Raw genomic sequence first — 17756 nt, 5'->3', positions numbered from 1 at the left:
TCAGAAGTATGAGATGAACCCCAACAACTTGGAAAGGTGGATCTCTCTCACACGTACCGACACAGACTATCCCGCAATTCAATTGATCCTCAAAGGTTTTTATTGAATAGCGGAATAGGAAATATGATCAAAAAAAGTGTATGTATCTCGCACGTACACAACCACACTAGGCCCCAATTACTATTGTTTGTACCCCTAAAAGGCTAGATGAGGAGTAGGGGGGGTATGGAACAGGCAGCACCCTCAAACCTTCAGAAGTATGAGATGAACCCCAACAACTTGGAAAGGTGGATCTCTCTCACACGTACCGACACAGACTATCCCCCAATTTAACTGATCCCCAAAGGTTTTTGATTAAATAGCGGAATAGAAAATATGATCCCAAAAAAGTGTATGTATATCACACGTACACAACCACACTAGGCCCCAATTACTATTGTTTGTACCCCTAAAAGGCTAGGAGTAGGGGGAGTATGGAACAGGCAGCACCCTCAAACCTTCAGAAGTATGAGATGAACCCCAACAACTTGGAAAGGTGGATCTCTCTCACACGTACCGACACAGACTATCCCGCAATTCAATTGATCCTCAAAGGTTTTTATTGAATAGCGGAATAGGAAATATGATCAAAAAAAGTGTATGTATCTCGCACGTACACAACCACACTAGGCCCCAATTACTATTGTTTGTACCCCTAAAAGGCTAGATGAGGAGTAGGGGGGGTATGGAACAGGCAGCACCCTCAAACCTTCAGAAGTATGAGATGAACCCCAACAACTTGGAAAGGTGGATCTCTCTCACACGTACCGACACAGACTATCCCCCAATTTAACTGATCCCCAAAGGTTTTTGATTAAATAGCGGAATAGAAAATATGATCCAAAAAAAGTGTATGTATATCACACGTACACAACCACACTAGGCCCCAATTACTATTGTTTGTACCCCTAAAAGGCTAGATGAGGAGTAGGGGGGGTATGGAACAGGCAGCACCCTCAAACCTTCAGAAGTATGAGATGAACCCCAACAACTTGGAAAGGTGGATCTCTCTCACACGTACCAACACAGACTATCCCCCAATTTAACTGATCCCCAAAGGTTTTTGATTAAATAGCGGAATAGAAAATATGATCCCAAAAAAGTGTATGTATATCACACGTACACAACCACACTAGGCCCCAATTACTATTGTTTGTACCCCTAAAAGGCTAGGAGTAGGGGGAGTATGGAACAGGCAGCACCCTCAAACCTTCAGAAGTATGAGATGAACCCCAACAACTTGGAAAGGTGGATCTCTCTCACACGTACCAACACAGACTATCCCCCAATTTAACTGATCCCCAAAGGTTTTTGATTAAATAGCGGAATAGAAAATATGATCCCAAAAAAGTGTATGTATATCACACGTACACAACCACACTAGGCCCCAATTACTATTGTTTGTACCCCTAAAAGGCTAGGAGTAGGGGGAGTATGGAACAGGCAGCACCCTCAAACCTTCAGAAGTATGAGATGAACCCCAACAACTTGGAAAGGTGGATCTCTCTCACACGTACCAACACAGACTATCCCCCAATTTAACTGATCCCCAAAGGTTTTTGATTAAATAGCGGAATAGAAAATATGATCCCAAAAAAGTGTATGTATATCACACGTACACAACCACACTAGGCCCCAATTACTATTGTTTGTACCCCTAAAAGGCTAGGAGTAGGGGGAGTATGGAACAGGCAGCACCCTCAAACCTTCAGAAGTATGAGATGAACCCCAACAACTTGGAAAGGTGGATCTCTCTCACACGTACCAACACAGACTATCCCCCAATTTAACTGATCCCCAAAGGTTTTTGATTAAATAGCGGAATAGAAAATATGATCCCAAAAAAGTGTATGTATATCACACGTACACAACCACACTAGGCCCCAATTACTATTGTTTGTACCCCTAAAAGGCTAGGAGTAGGGGGAGTATGGAACAGGCAGCACCCTCAAACCTTCAGAAGTATGAGATGAACCCCAACAACTTGGAAAGGTGGATCTCTCTCACACGTACCAACACAGACTATCCCCCAATTTAACTGATCCCCAAAGGTTTTTGATTAAATAGCGGAATAGAAAATATGATCCCAAAAAAGTGTATGTATATCACACGAACACAACCACACTAGGCCCCAATTACTATTGTTTGTACCCCTAAAAGGCTAGGAGTAGGGGGAGTATGGAACAGGCAGCACCCTCAAACCTTCAGAAGTATGAGATGAACCCCAACAACTTGGAAAGGTGGATCTCTCTCACACGTACCAACACAGACTATCCCCCAATTTAACTGATCCCCAAAGGTTTTTGATTAAATAGCGGAATAGAAAATATGATCCCAAAAAAGTGTATGTATATCACACGTACACAACCACACTAGGCCCCAATTACTATTGTTTGTACCCCTAAAAGGCTAGATGAGGAGTAGGGGGAGTATGGAACAGGCAGCACCCTCAAACCTTCAGAAGTATGAGATTGTGTTCACTGTACCCCACAAAGATTGAGTTCACTGCACCCCACAATGATTGTGTTCACTGCACCCCACAAAGATTGTGTTCACTGCACCTCACAAAGATTGTGTTCACTGTACCCCCCAAAGATTGTGTTCACTGCACCCCACAAAGATTCTGTTCACTGTACCCCACAAAGATTGTGTTCACTGCACCCCAAAAAGATTGTGTTCACTGCACCCCACAAAGATTGTGTTCACTGCACCCCAAAAAGATTGTGTTCACTGCACCCCAAAAAGGATGTTGTTCACTGCACCCCAAAAAGGATGTTGTTCACTCCACCCCAAAAAGATTGTGTTCACTGCACCCCACAAAGATTGTGTTCACTGCACCCCAAAAAGATTGTGTTCACTGCACCCCAAAAATGATTTTGTTCACTGCACCCCAAAAAGGATTTTGTTCACTGCACCCCAAAAAGGATGTTGTTCACTCCACCCCAAAAAGATTGTGTTCACTGCACCCCAAAAAGATTGTGTTCACTGCACCCCACAAAGGATTTTGTTCACTGCACCCCAAAAAGATTGTGTTCACTGCACCCCAAAAAGGATGTTGTTCACTGCACCCCAAAAAGGATTTTGTTCACTGCACCCCAAAAAGATTGTGTTCACTGCACCCCACAAAGGATTTTGTTCACTGCACCCCACAAAGATTGTGTTCACTGCACACCAAAAAGGATTGTGTTCACTGCACCCCAAAAAGATTTTGTTCACTGCACCCCAAAAAGATTGTGTTCACTGCAGCCCAAAAAGATTGTGTTCACTGCAGCCCAAAAAGATTGTGTTCACTGCAGCCCAAAAAGATTGTGTTCACTGCAGCCCAAAAAGATTGTGTTCACTGCAGCTCACACACAGAAAAATGGATGTGGATCACTGACACCTGCCTATCTCCAATCCCACACCACACAGCAATATCGATTGTAGTTTGTAGAACACAGTTTCCCTAAAATTCAGCAGACTCTGTCCCTAACAGGATTGAGAAGAGATCGTAGATCAGGATTGAGTGCAGACCCCACCCCCCACACAGCAATATCGATTGTAGTTTGTAGAAGACACTGACCCTATAATTCAGCAGACTCTATCCCTAAAATGCCTACAACTCGCCCTGCCTAAACACTCCGACCTGTCCCTCAATTCTATCCGGACACAAATGTTTTTTTCCTGCCTATCTTTCCCTTATCAGCAGCCAGCACGTTGATGTGTGCTCTGTCCCTGAATCTAAGCAGCATAATGACGCCGCTGCGGCTGCCTCGAACTTATAAAGACTTGGTCACATGCTTCAGACGGCCAATCACAGCTACTGAGACATTTGCAGGCATGGCTGGGATGGCTTAAGGCACACCAGTTAAACGATTGTTGATTGGCTGTTGAAAGCCCGCCATGAAAAGAGCGCCAAAGCATGCAAAACCCGGAAATAAAACGACCGAACACGGATTTTTACCCGAACATACAGTAAAGTGTCCGTGTCCGTGTTCGGGTACAAAAAATCCAATTATTCGGTACGAACACGAATAATACAGTCCGTGTTCGCTCAACACTAATTTTAAGTAAATAGCAATGTTGTTATTTGGTGAAAGATGGAGGGTTGATAAAATTGTTACGTTTTTACTACGTTATCGTCTGGGGTTACTTGATATCTGCTTTTTGGGAAGCTTCCCATGTTCCTTGCGCTGAGCATTGTAGCCCCACTTTATTGCAAGTGCAACACCAGAATGTGCTGAAGAATATGCTACAGCAAAAGTGACATTTACAAAGAAAAAATTTATACTGTCTAAATTCTCGGCAAATGACATTCATTGCCAGCTCCTTATTTCTTTTTTATAAAAAAGCACACACAAAAAAAAAAAAAAATAGCACACAGATCTCTCTAAAGGTCCCCTGAATTACGTGTGGTTTATTTATTTATTTATCTTTTTAAAATAGGCTGTCAATGAAATGTCATTTGGCAGCAATTTTAAACACTTTTTCCTTCATAAATGCCAGTGTTGCTGTAGCACTTTCTGTACATTGCAGCGATGAACCCCTTCTCTGGCATGATTGTTAAAGGAATTGGGCGTTATTAACCACTTAAGCCCCGGAAGATTTTACCCCCTTCCTGACCAGGGCCTACTTTGCGATTCAGCACTGCGTTACTTTAACGGACAATTGCGCAGTCGTGCGACGCTGTACCTAAACATATTTGACGTCCTTTTTCCCCCACAAACAGAGCTTTCTTTTGGTGGTATTTGATCACCTGTGCGATTTTTTGATCATGCACTATAAACAAGAAAAGAGCGTCAATTTTTCAAAAATAACAACATTTTTCAAATTTTTTTTATATGAAATTCCCCCCGAAAAAAGTAAAAATCGAAATTTTTTAACATTTTATGCCAATTTGTTTTCTGCTACATATGTTTGGTAAAAAAATTGCAAAAAGCGTATTTTGATTGGTTTGCGCAAAAGTTATTGCATTTACTAACTAAGGGAAAGATTTTTGTCATTTTTGTTGTTTAGTAATGGCGGTGATCTGCGATTTTTTTTTGCGGGACTGCGACATTGCGGCAGACAGATCAGACCCTTGACTGACATTTCTGACACTTTTGGGGTTACCAGTGACATTACTACAGTAATCAGTGCTACAGTGTTGCCAACCATGGTGCCACCATGGCTAACAGAAGATAGACTTAGAGCCAAACTAGAGAAACTAGAGAAACTTAACATAAATAAATCCCCGGGACCGGATGGCTTGCACCCGAGGGTTCTTAATGAGCTCAGCCAGGTGATCGCCAGACCATTATTCTTGATCTTTAAGGATAGTTTACAGACGGGTATGGTGCCAGCTGATTGGAAAAAAGCCAACGTGGTACCAATATTTAAGAAGGGGCCGAGATATATCCCGGGTAACTATAGGCCGGTCAGCCTAACATCTGTAGTCTGCAAAATTTTGGAGGGGATGTTAAGGGACCACATACAAGACTTTAGTAATGAAAACGGTATTATAAGTAGTAATCAGCATGGATTCATGAAAAATCGTTCGTGCCAAACCAATCTATTAACCTTCTACGATGAAGTGAGCAGCCACCTAGATAAAGGTAAGCCTGTGGATGTGGTGTATCTGGACTTTGCAAAGGCCTTTGACACCGTTCCCCACAAACGATTACTGTACAAACTAAGGAAGGTAGGTATGGATCAGAAGGTGAGTAACTGGATAGAGAACTGGCTCCAGGGGAGAGTACAGAGGGTGGTGATTAATGGGAAGTACTCGGATTGGGCGGGTGTGGAAAGTGGGGTCCCCCAGGGTTCTGTCCTGGGACCAATCCTGTTTAATTTGTTCATAAATGATCTAGAGGAGGGGATATCTAGCACAATCTCAGTATTTGCAGATGATACTAAACTAGGCATGCCAATATCTTCTATGCAGGATGTGGAAACCTTGCAAGCAGACCTGAACAAAATAACGGGGTGGGCAACTACATGGCAGATGAGGTTTAATGTTGATAAATGTAAAGTAATGCACTTGGGGGCCAGAAACCAGAAAGCAAGCTACTCACTAGGGGGGGAACCTCTGGGTGAGTCTAGGATGGAAAAGGACTTGGGGGTACTGGTAGACAACAAGCTTGGCAGTGGCATGCAATGCCAAGCCGCCGCAAGCAAAGCCAACAGAATACTGGGATGTATAAAAAAGGGGATTCACTCCAGAAATAAAGAGATTATTCTCCCACTCTACAAGACTCTGGTCCGGCCACATCTGGAGTATGCTGTCCAGTTCTGGGCACCGGTCCTCAGGAAGGATGTGCTGGAACTGGAGAAAGTCCAGAGAAGGGCAACAAAAATAATTAGGGGAATGGAGGACATCAGCTATGAGGAAAGACTACAAGCCCTGAACCTTTTCTCTCTGGAGAAAAGACGATTGAGGGGGGATATGATATCAATGTACAAATACTGTACTGGTGACCCGAGCATAAGGAACAAACTATTCAGAGAAAGGAGATACAATAAGACACGTGGCCACTCACTAAAACTAGAGGAAAGGCGGTTTAACCTTAAAGTGCGTAAGGGGTTCTTCACTGTAAGAACGGTAAGGATGTGGAATTCTCTTCCACAAGCAGTCATATCAGCAGGGAGCATTGATAGTTTCAAAAAACTATTAGATGGACACCTTAAAGACCACAACATACAGGGGTATACAATGTACGGTTAAAAGCAAACACACACACGCATCATAGGTTGAACTGGATGGACTGATGTCTTTTTTCAACCTCACTAACTATGTAACTATGTAACCCCCCGGAGCGAAATTTACTGGCAGAACGTCCAAAATTTACGGACGGCACCAATTTTTTACTGGCATTGCAAAAATGCACATAAACAGGCTGTTTTCAGTGCTAAACCGTGCAAATATCAATACTTAAACTATAAACATGTAGATAGTGCTATTAGCAATGTGTTTAGGTTAAACAAAAGTCAAAAAACATATTTCTCCATTTACATGAAGGTCAGATTAATATAACCCAGCCAGCACAGAGTTCCCCCATATATCAGTGTGCAGGATTCCCCCTTACAGTGTAACTCTGACAAAAAGAGGAATGCTGCAGATCTTGATTTAAGGGGGAACTCTGATTTAAGCGGGTGCTCTGGTGACCAGAAAACACCTTATATCAGAGTCCACTGCATTCCCCTTTACATCAGAGTTCCCTTTTACATCAGGGTCCGCAGAGTTCCCCCTTCGCACTGTAAGGGGAGAATCCTGCAGACTCTGATGTAAAGGGGAACGCCAGGAACTCTGATGTGGGGGGCAATCTGGTGACCAGAGACCACCTTCCACAGTGAATACATTAAGATATGGGGGGGGGGGTTACTAATATAGAGGGATCTTTATATCAGTGCCCCCTGGCCCTTACATCAGTGACCCCCCCCCCCCATCAGACTGGTCTGGCGGCACTGTCACTGTGTCCTCTCAGGTGCACTGTGCAGGGCTCAGTCAGACGGCTCTGGTCTCCACTCCGCAGGCCCCACACATCTGACTTCTCCTGTGACCCCCATCCCGGCGGCGCTCTCACTCTTGACTCCTCTCCAGAGTCCAGACTCCCCTGCAGACATGATAAAAGACAAGAGATGGTCAGAGACTGCGGACATGGTACAGGAGGTGGTCAGAGACTGCGGACATGGTACAGGAGGTGGTCAAAGACTGCGGACATGGTACAGGAGGTGGTCAGAGACTGCGGACATGGTACAGGAGGTGGTCAGGGACTGCGGACATGCTACAAGAGATGGTCAGAGACTGCGGACATGATACAAGAGATGGTCAGACACTGCGGACATGATACAAGAGATGGTCAGACACTGCGGACATGATACAAGAGATGGTCAGACACTGCGGACATGATACAGGAGATGGTCAGAGACTGCGGACATGGTACAGGAGGTGGTCAGAGACTGCAGACATGGTACAGGAGGTGGTCAGAGACTGCGGACATGGTACAGGAGGTGGTCAGAGACTGCAGACATGGTACAGGAGGTGGTCAGAGACTGCGGACATGGTACAGGAGGTGGTCAGAGACTGCAGACATGGTACAGGAGGTGGTCAGAGACTGCGGGCATGGTACAGGAGGTGGTCAGAGGTGGCATGTGGGGTCTGGGGGGACTGGGAGCAAGGAGAGGCCATGGATGGAATCCTGGATGGATGGATGGATTCTTCAGCAGCCCTGCCCTAGGCTCAGGCCAGGGGGTGACCGGGGTGAGTCAGAGATGGCAGGTGGGGCCTAGGGGGGGACTGGGAGCGAGGAGAGGCCATGGATGGAAATTGAATCCTGTTTCCTGGATGGATGGATCCTTCAGCAGCCCTGCCCTGGGCTCAGGCCAGGGCCAGGGCTGAGGGGGTCAGAGGTGGCAGCAGGTGGTGGGGCCTGGGGGGGGACTGGGACTGGGAGCGAGGTCGAGGAGAGGCCATGGATGGATGGAATCCTCAATTCCTCATGGATGGATCCTGCTTCAGCACTCAGCAGCCGCCCTGGCCCTGCCCAGGGCTCAATCCAGGGCTGGGGCCTGGGGGTCAGAGAGGTTGCAGGTGGGGCCTGAGGCTGGGGGGGACTGGGTCTGGGAGTGAAGAGACAAGTAGGAGCCTAGCCCTAGGAGGAGTACTACTCACGGTCTCTGGAGAAGTGAAGAAGATCTCACTGGAGACTGAGTGGAGACAGTGGATGGCCGATGGTGGTGGTGTTTGTGCCAGGCCAGCCCAAGCCCAGGCAGAGATGGATGGATCCTTGGCTTGTCCTCGTCGTGGTGGGGGAACGCCGGGGTGGTGGGACTGGAGGCTGGAGCTCAGCTGGCTGGTGGCGCTGCTGCAGACAGTCCTGTCCTGTCCTGGGCTGGTCGGGTCTCTCCACACACGGTCCCCGACCCCGGTCCAGCAACAGGCTCCTCAGGCTGGGGGAGGTAGGTAGCAGCCGCGGCGGCAGTGGCGGGAAGATCGAGATTCAAGATTCTGGGCGGGCCCGCTGGGCTATGGGCAGGGCAGAGGGCACACACAGGCGGAGCCGGAGGCGGTCACGTCAGGCGGGGAGGACTCGGAGACAGTCGGAGCAGGACTCGAGATGACAAGTGAGTTCACTAGTTCAGAAGTGTCCGGAGATGACCGAGGCGCACGCCGCGCATGCGCAGTCACATTGTCTCGCCGCAGCCATCATTTTAACGGGCACTTTTCTCCTGCTACGAGCATTTACGGGCAGGAGAAAAGTGCCCTGATTTTACGGGCTGTCCGTGAATATACGGACGGTTGGCAACACTGCAGTGCTATACATATGCACTGTTACTGTAAAAATGACACTGGCAGGGAAGGAGTTAACTTTATTTGAGAAGGAGGGGTTAAGTGTGTCCCTAGGGGCGTGCTTCTAACTGTGATTGGACATGGCTACTGGTGTAAGAACAGAAATCAACGGTCCTACATAGCAGAACAGTATTCTTACACAGGGAAGAATGACAGGCGGCTTTGTTTACATTACCCGCCAGGCACACACGCGGGGGGGGGTCCGTGAGCGAGCAGGAGCGGGAGCGCGCCTCCGGCGGCGCTCGCGCGCTCCCTATAGCCTCACAGGCTAGCGACGTAGACCTACGTCGCTTTGCCTGTGAGGGGCTGACTGCCGACTTAAATCGGTGTTAGGCAGTCGGCAAGTGGTTAAAGTATTTTTAAAATCACCGCTCCGACTTTTTTTTACACTCACTTGTTTATTAGCCCAGAAAATGGGTATTTTTAACTTTACATTCTGGCTGCGAGCATGCACTGCTGAAGGGGATGATGTCACGTCCAATAGCCCCTCCCTGTGAATTTTGTCTTAATGACATCCTGCAACGATCTGTTGCATGTGTATAAGGAAAACCTTTTAGCAGTGTACAGTACTTTGTTGCACTGGTCACTTTTTTAAAGATACTGTACCCTTTGGAAATATTTAAACATTAGACTTAACTGAATAATATATGAATGCATTTGAATGTGATTTTATTTTTATAGTGGATGACATTTTTTATATGTTTTATATTGATTTGTTATTTAATTTACTTTGATAGAAGTACTGTTTTATGTTGATTATCATTCTGCTTAATGCTCAGTCCAGGACTTTTTTCCCTGCAGAGCTCCCAGTTTCAAACTCTACAGTTCAGGAGCCATCCAACTCTTTGCTTTTGCATTAGAGTTCTGGGCTTGATAGTAGCCTAATCTGAGGCAGTCTCATTTGCGCAATTCCATTCCAAACCATTGCGCCTTAACATTCACTGTGTGGGATAAGAAGGTACAGTCCCTGGATTTACTAAAGCGACTTTTAGACCCCCAATCCCTCCATAAAGAATACCTGTTACTGCCTATTGCTGTCACAAGCGATGTTTACATTGTTTGTGACAGCAATAAAAGCGATCAGATTTTTTATTTTATTTTATTTTTTTAAATTTCTTATTAAAATTAAGAAATGAAATAAAATAAATAGAAAAAAAAATTTTAAAGCGCCCCCGCCGCTGTGAGCTCGCGCACAAAAGAAAACGTATACGGAAGTCACGCCTGCAAATGAAAGCGCTGTTCAAACCACACATGTGAGATATCACCGCGATCACCAGAGCAAGAACAATAATTCAAAAAAGAGCTACTCTGTAACTCTAAACTGGTAACTGTTAAAAATGTCTAAAGCGTCGCCTATGGAGATTTTTATTGACCGTAGTTTGTCGCCATTGAGCGGGTGTGCGCAATTTTTAACCATAACATGTTAGGTACCAATTTACTCAGCATGACATCATCTTTCCCAATATGCAAAAAAATGGGCTAACTTTACTGTTTAGTTTTTTTAAAATGCAGTGAAATTTATTTTTTCCCTAAAAATGGGGTTTGAAAGACCACTGCGCAAATACCGTGTAACAAAAAATATTGCAACGACTGCCATTTTATTCTCCAGAGTCTTTGCTAAAAAAATATATATAATATTTGGGGATTTTAAGTAATTTTCTAGCAAAAAGTACAGATTTTAACTTGTAAACTTGTCAGAAATGGGCTCGGTCCAGAAGTGGTTAAAGAGTCTTCTCCAAAACCATAGTTCAAATGCATCAATTCTTTGGCATTCAGCCTTCCTTATGGTCCAACTTTCACAGCCATAGGTTATTACTGTGAATACCATAGCTTTGACTATATTGCACTTTGTCAGTAGGGTGTCTCTGCTTTTTATAATGTTGTCTTGGTTTGCCATTGCTTTCCTCCCAAGAAGCAAGCGTTTCTTAATTGCATGGCTACAGTCACCGTCTGCTGTAATCTTGGAGTCTAGGAAGATAAAATCTGTCACTGTTTCCATTTCTTCTCCTTCTGTTTGCCAAGGAATGATGGAAATGGTTGCCATGATCTTAGTTTTCTTAATGTTCAATTTCAGGCCAGATTTTGCTCTCTCCTCTTTCACCTTCATTAAGAGACTCTTTAGTCCTTCTTCACTTTCTGCTATTAGTGTGGTATCGTCTGCATCTCAGGTTGTTGATATTTCTCCTTGCAATCTTATTACTGCCTTGTGATTCATCGATCCTGGTATTTTGCATAACGTACCCCACATTTAGGTTAAATAAGTAGGGTGATAATATACATCCTTGCCATACTCCTTTCTCAATTTTGAACCTGTCAGTTGTTCCATGTCCTGTTCGAACTGTTGCTTCTTGACTTGCATTCTGGTTTTTCAGAAGACAGGTGAGTTGGTCTGGCATTCCCATTTCTTTCAGTATTTGCCACATCTTGTTGTGAGCCGCACAATCAAAGGCTTTACTGTGGCCAATAAAGCAGAAGTAGACATTCTTCTGGAGCTCCCTTGCTTTCTCCATGATCCAGCGAATGTTGGCAAATTGATCTCTACTTCTTCTGCCTCTTTCGAAATCCAGCTTGTACTTGTACAAAACAACAAAGGGTCCTGCGAGCTACTATGAATAGTTAAATAACAATATGAAGCTGCAGGCACTAATCACCATCTCATATAAAAGTGCTGTGCAAATACCAAACTACAATTGTGCTGCGCTTCAAACAGAAACTGAAACATAAAACATTAAAAAAGAATTAAAGTGTAATTAAAGTCAGACTTTTGCATTAGGGCTGACTGCAATCCTAATTGGTGTAAATCATACAAACCTCACGCTTAACCGGTGCTTAACCTCCCTGGCGGTAACCCCGAGCGTGACTCGGGGTTGATTTTTCATACCAGGATCCGTAACCCCGAGTCACGCTCGGGGTGGATGTGCAGAGAGCGCAGCGTTGTTCTCTTACCTTCTCCTGGCGATCCAGCGATTATCTCTCATTGCTGTGACCGCCAGCCGAGATCCCCGCCGCTCTCCGTCGGTCTCCGTCGGTCTCCGTCGGTGTGATCACTTCCTAGTTCCGTTCCCTGCAGCAGCAATGCTGCATGGGAGCGGAACTAGGGAGGGAAATTAAAAAAAAAAAAAAAAGTTGCACAAAACACAAACACATTACACATTTTATATTATATATATATATATGCATATATGTATATATATATATATATATATATATATATATATATATATGTATATATGTGTATATATGTATATATATATATATATGCACACACACACATATATATATATAAATACCTATATATATATATATATATATATATATATATATATATATATATTAAATTATATTATTGATTTGATCATAATTCATGCGTTATATATATATATATATATATATATATATATATATATATATATATATATATATATATATATATATATATACACACACACATATATATATATAATATATAACGCATGAATTATAATCTAATCAATACTATAATTTTATTATATATATTATATATTATATAATAAAATTATATTATTGATTCGATTATAATTCATGCGTTTGTGTTTCAAATTTATCACATCTGGGATGTCTACTAGAGTCTTATTTTGGTCAGGGTTAAGTCAGTAATTACTAAGAATTGTAGGCCTATAATACATAACGCCAAATTTCCATGAAAAGAATTGTACCGCTTTTGGTATGTAATTCCTGACAGAATCATACCGCCAGGGAGGTTAATAAATACATGCAGTCATCAATTGTATCCAGAAAGCAAATATGATAAATTGAAAATGAATAATAAAAATAAAAAACAAGAATATAGTCCACAACAGTGTAGTTTATTCAAGCTTTGAAACTTTTCCCAGCCACCAGTCTCCTTCTTTAATCAAAGTACTCAATCCTTCTCCCTTTGTGGGTGTTCCAATATACAAATCCGTGTATCACCACAAACCAGCCCCCCCCCCCCCCTTCAGTTGAACTCTCACCTTCAGAAATGGGACCTTGCAACTAAGCTTGTTCAGAATACGCCTTTTATCCTCTCCTGGGTTAGAGCAGAAGTTGCCAATAATCTGTCAATGATTACTCCTTGTACGTCGCCCCACTAGATTTCTGGTGCTTCCAGCGCACCAGTCTGTACACGCAAAAGACTCCTCACTGATGGTATCATTTGTATGTATAAGTCGCTAGCACACACTCTGGGCTAATGACTCCACAGAGCTGCCAGGTGTCGTCACTGTCTATTGTCTTTGCCCCTCCCCTATGCATGTTGACACAGGGTCACATGTATTCCTCAGGGGGAAGCTTGTACTTGTGATAGCTCTCGGTTAACATGCTGCTGAAGACTAGCTTGTAGAATTTTCAGCACACCCTTGCTAGCGTGTGAGATGAGTGCGATTGTACGGTAGTTTGAACATGCTTTGGCGCTGCCCTTCTTTGGTATCAGAATGTAAACTGACCTTTTCCAGTCCTGTGGCCATTGTTGAGTTTTCCAAATTTGTTGGCATATTGAGTGCAGCACTATAACAGCATCGTCTTTTAGGATTTTAAATAACTCAGCTGGGATACCATCACTTCCATTAGCTTTGTTATTAGCAATGATTTCTAAGGCCCACTTGACTTCACTTTCCAGGATACCTAGTTCAAGGTCAGTGACTGCATCATCGTGGTTATATGGGACATTCAGATCTTTCTTGTATAGTTCTTCTGTGTATTCTTGCCATCTCTTTTGATATCTCTTCTGCTTCTGTCAGGTCCTTGCCATTTTCGTCTATTATCATGCCCATCTTTGCACAAAACTTTCCCTTGATATCTCCAATTTTCTTCAAAAGCCCTCTAGTCTTTCCCATTCTGTTGTTTTCCTCTTATTCTTTGCATTGATTGTTTAAGAATGTATTTTCTCTCTTCTTGCTATCCTCTGGAAGTCTGCATTCAGTTGGGTAAATTTTCCCCTTTCTCCATTGCCACTCTGTCTATCAGATTTATTCCTTTAAATCTGTTCATCACCTCCACTGAGTATTCACAAGGGATACGATTTAGATCATATCTGAAATTTCTAGTGGTGTTTCCCACTTTCTTCAATTTAAGCCTGAATTTTGCCATAAAAAGTTCATGGTCTGAGCCACAATCTGCTCCAAGTCTTGTTTTGACTAACTGTATAGAGCTTCTCCATCTTTGGCTGCAGAGAATATAATCTTTCTGATTTCTGTATTGACCATCTGGTGATGTCCATGTGCAGAATAACCTCTTTGGAGTGTTTGTTATTACCAGTGTGTTTTCTTGACAAAACTCTATTAGCCTTTGTCCTGCTTCATGTTGTACTCCAAGGCCATATTTGCCTGTTTTTCCGGATATGCTTTGACTTCCTACTTTAGTATTCCAATCTCCCAGACAGTATGAGAAGGAAATATTTTTTTGAGTTAGTTCTAAAAGTTTTGTAGATCCTCATAAAAGTGGTCAACGTCAGCTTCTACAGCATCAGAGGTTGGTGCAAAAACTTGGATTATTGTGATGTTGAGTGGTTTCCCTTGGAGATGGACTGAGATCATCCTGTTGTTTTTGGAATTGTACCCTTGTACTGCTTTTCTCACTCTTGTGTTGCCTATAAGGGCTATACCATTTCTTCTGAGAGATTCCTGTCCACAGTAGTATTATATATAGTTACCATCTGAGCTAAATTAGCCCATTCCAGTCCATTTTAGTTCACTAATTCCCAATATATCAATGTTTAATCGTGCCATCCTGTCAGAAACCATGAATCAGACTGAGACAGAAAATGCAGTAAAATCACACCTTGTAATGTAATGTAATGGTAAAAAATGGTACAAAACCATAAACATAGTCAAAACATAAGCCAGGGGTCAGAAGCCAAAACAGGAAGTCAGAGAAGCCAGTGATCAGGAAACCAGAAATCAGTGTAGTCAGAGACAGAGAAACAGGATCAAGAACCAGAAGGGATATCAGCCAGGCAAAGTCTTTCACAGGAACAGCAGAGAAACTCCAGATATGTTGACCAGGCGAAGGCAGGAACGGAATGAATAAGGCAGCTTAAATAGCCGGAAGGGGCTGGCTGTAGGGGGATTGATGAGGAGATAATGATAAGTGCTGACAATTAACCGACACCTGAGCAGCCTGGGAGAGCTGCTGCGAGCCCAGCCCTGACACAATCCCTGTTTGACCACATCCAGCTTACCCTGATTCATTGATCTGACATTCACTCCTACTAGCCACAGCTGAGAGTCCTTACGGCTTTGGCCCAGCCATTTCATTAGTTCTGGAGCAACCTGAAATTGCCCTCCATTCTTCCTCAGTAGCACATTGGGCACATTCCAGTCTGGGGGACTCATATTCCGGTGTCATATTGGTTAGCCTTTTGTTTCTGTTCATGAGGTTTTCATGGCAAGGATACTGGAGTGGGTTGCCAATTTCTTCTCCAGTGGATCATGTTTTGTCAGAATTCTCCGCTATGACCTGTCCATCTTGGCTGAGCCTACACGGCATAGCTCATAGCTTCACTGAATTACGCAAGCCCCTTCGCCATGGCAAGGCAGTGATCCATGAAGGGGACTCCTCATATTATTTTTCTAAAAAACTGAAGCCAGATGGAAGTGGGAGGGATTATACTTAGCTATATTTTTATAGCAAAAATAATGAATAAACCTAAAACAAGTGCATGAAACCAATATTGAATACATAAAAGATGAATAGCGAGCACAAATAATTCAATAAGTGATCAGGTAACACAAATAGGAATGACAGTCGGTGACACAAGACCAATTTGTATATACTTACAGTATTTTTGATGCTGTTCCTTTTTTATTTTTGTGATACATATTTTTATATACATTTTGTACTATTGTGTGCTTAAAGTGCTCTTTTTTGTATTTTTTTTGTATGTTTTGATATTTGCGCCCCCCATTTTCTGGGTCATATGACCCTTGGGGATGAGCATGTGATTCAGTCCAAACTATTTAAGCTACTTTGTGACACTTATTTGTTAGCCATGATTATGGTCTGATGGCCGAAACCCGTTGGCTTTTTGACTGTTGTTCACTTGCATTAACCATTTGCTGGCCAGGCCTTTTCTGGAACTTTTTGTTTACAAGTTTAAATTAGTATTATTTTTGCTAGAAAATTACTTAGAACCCCCAAACATTATATATATATATATATATATATATATATATATATATATATATATATATATATATAAATATATATATATATACATATACACAGTATCTCACAAAAGTGAGTACACCCCTTCACATTTCGTAATGTTTTCTTTTAAATATTTTCATGTGACAACACTGAAGAAATTATACTTTGCTACAATGTAAAGTAGTGACTGTACAGGTTGTATAACAGTGTAAATTTGCTGTCCCTTCAAAATAACTCAACACACAGACATTAATGTCTAAAGCGCTGGCAACAAAAGTGAGTACACCCATAAGTGAAAATGTCTAAAATGGGCCCAATTAGCCATTTTGTCTCCCTGGTGTCATGTGACTCGTTAGTGTTACAAGGTCTCAGGTGTGAATTGGGAGCAGGTGTGTTAAATTTGGTGTTATCGCTCTCACTCTCTCATACCCAGTCACTGGAAGTTCAACATGGCACCTCATGGCAAAGAACTCTCTGAGGATCTGAAAAAAAGATTTGTTGCTCTACATAAAGATGGCCTAGGCTATAATAAGATTGCCAAGGCCCTGAAAATGAGCTGCAGCACAGTGGCCAAGAAGACCATACAGTGGTTTGAAAGGCCAGGCTCCACTCAGAACAGGCTTTGCCGTGGTCGACCAAAGGAGTTGAGTGCATGTGCTCAGTGTCAAATCCGGAGGTTGTCTTTGGAAAATAGACGTATGAGTGCTGCCAGCATTGCTGCAGAGGTTGAAGGGGTGGGCGGTCAGCCTGTCAGTGCTCAGGCCATACGCTGCACACTGCATCAAATTGCAGAAGCAAGCCTCTTCTAAAGATGATACACAAGAAAGCCCACAAACAGTTTTCTGAAGACAAGCAGACTAAGAACATGGATTACTGGAACCATGGCTTGTTGCCTGATGAGACCAAGATAAATGTATTTGGTTCAGGTGGTTTCAAGCGTGAATGGCGCCAACCAGGTGAGGAGTATAAAGACAAGTGTGTCTTGCCTACAGTCAAGCATGGTGGTGGGATTGTCATGGTCTGGGGCTGCATGAGTACTGCCTACACTGGGGAGCTACAGTTCATTGAGGGAACCATGAATGCCAACATGTACTGTGACATACTGAAGCAGAACATGATCCCCTCCCTTCGGAGACTGGGCCGCAGGACAGTTTTTCAACATGATAACGACTCCAAGCACATCTCCAAGATGACTACTGTCTTGCTAAAGAAGCTGATGGTAAAGGTGATGGACTGGCCAAGCATT

This window comes from Pelophylax lessonae, assembly GCF_965119305.1.
Source record: "Pelophylax lessonae genome assembly, chromosome: 13".
Taxonomy (NCBI): Eukaryota; Metazoa; Chordata; class Amphibia; order Anura; family Ranidae; genus Pelophylax; species Pelophylax lessonae.
The sequence above is the reverse complement of the archived record's forward strand: the minus strand, read 5'-3'. Positions refer to the sequence as shown.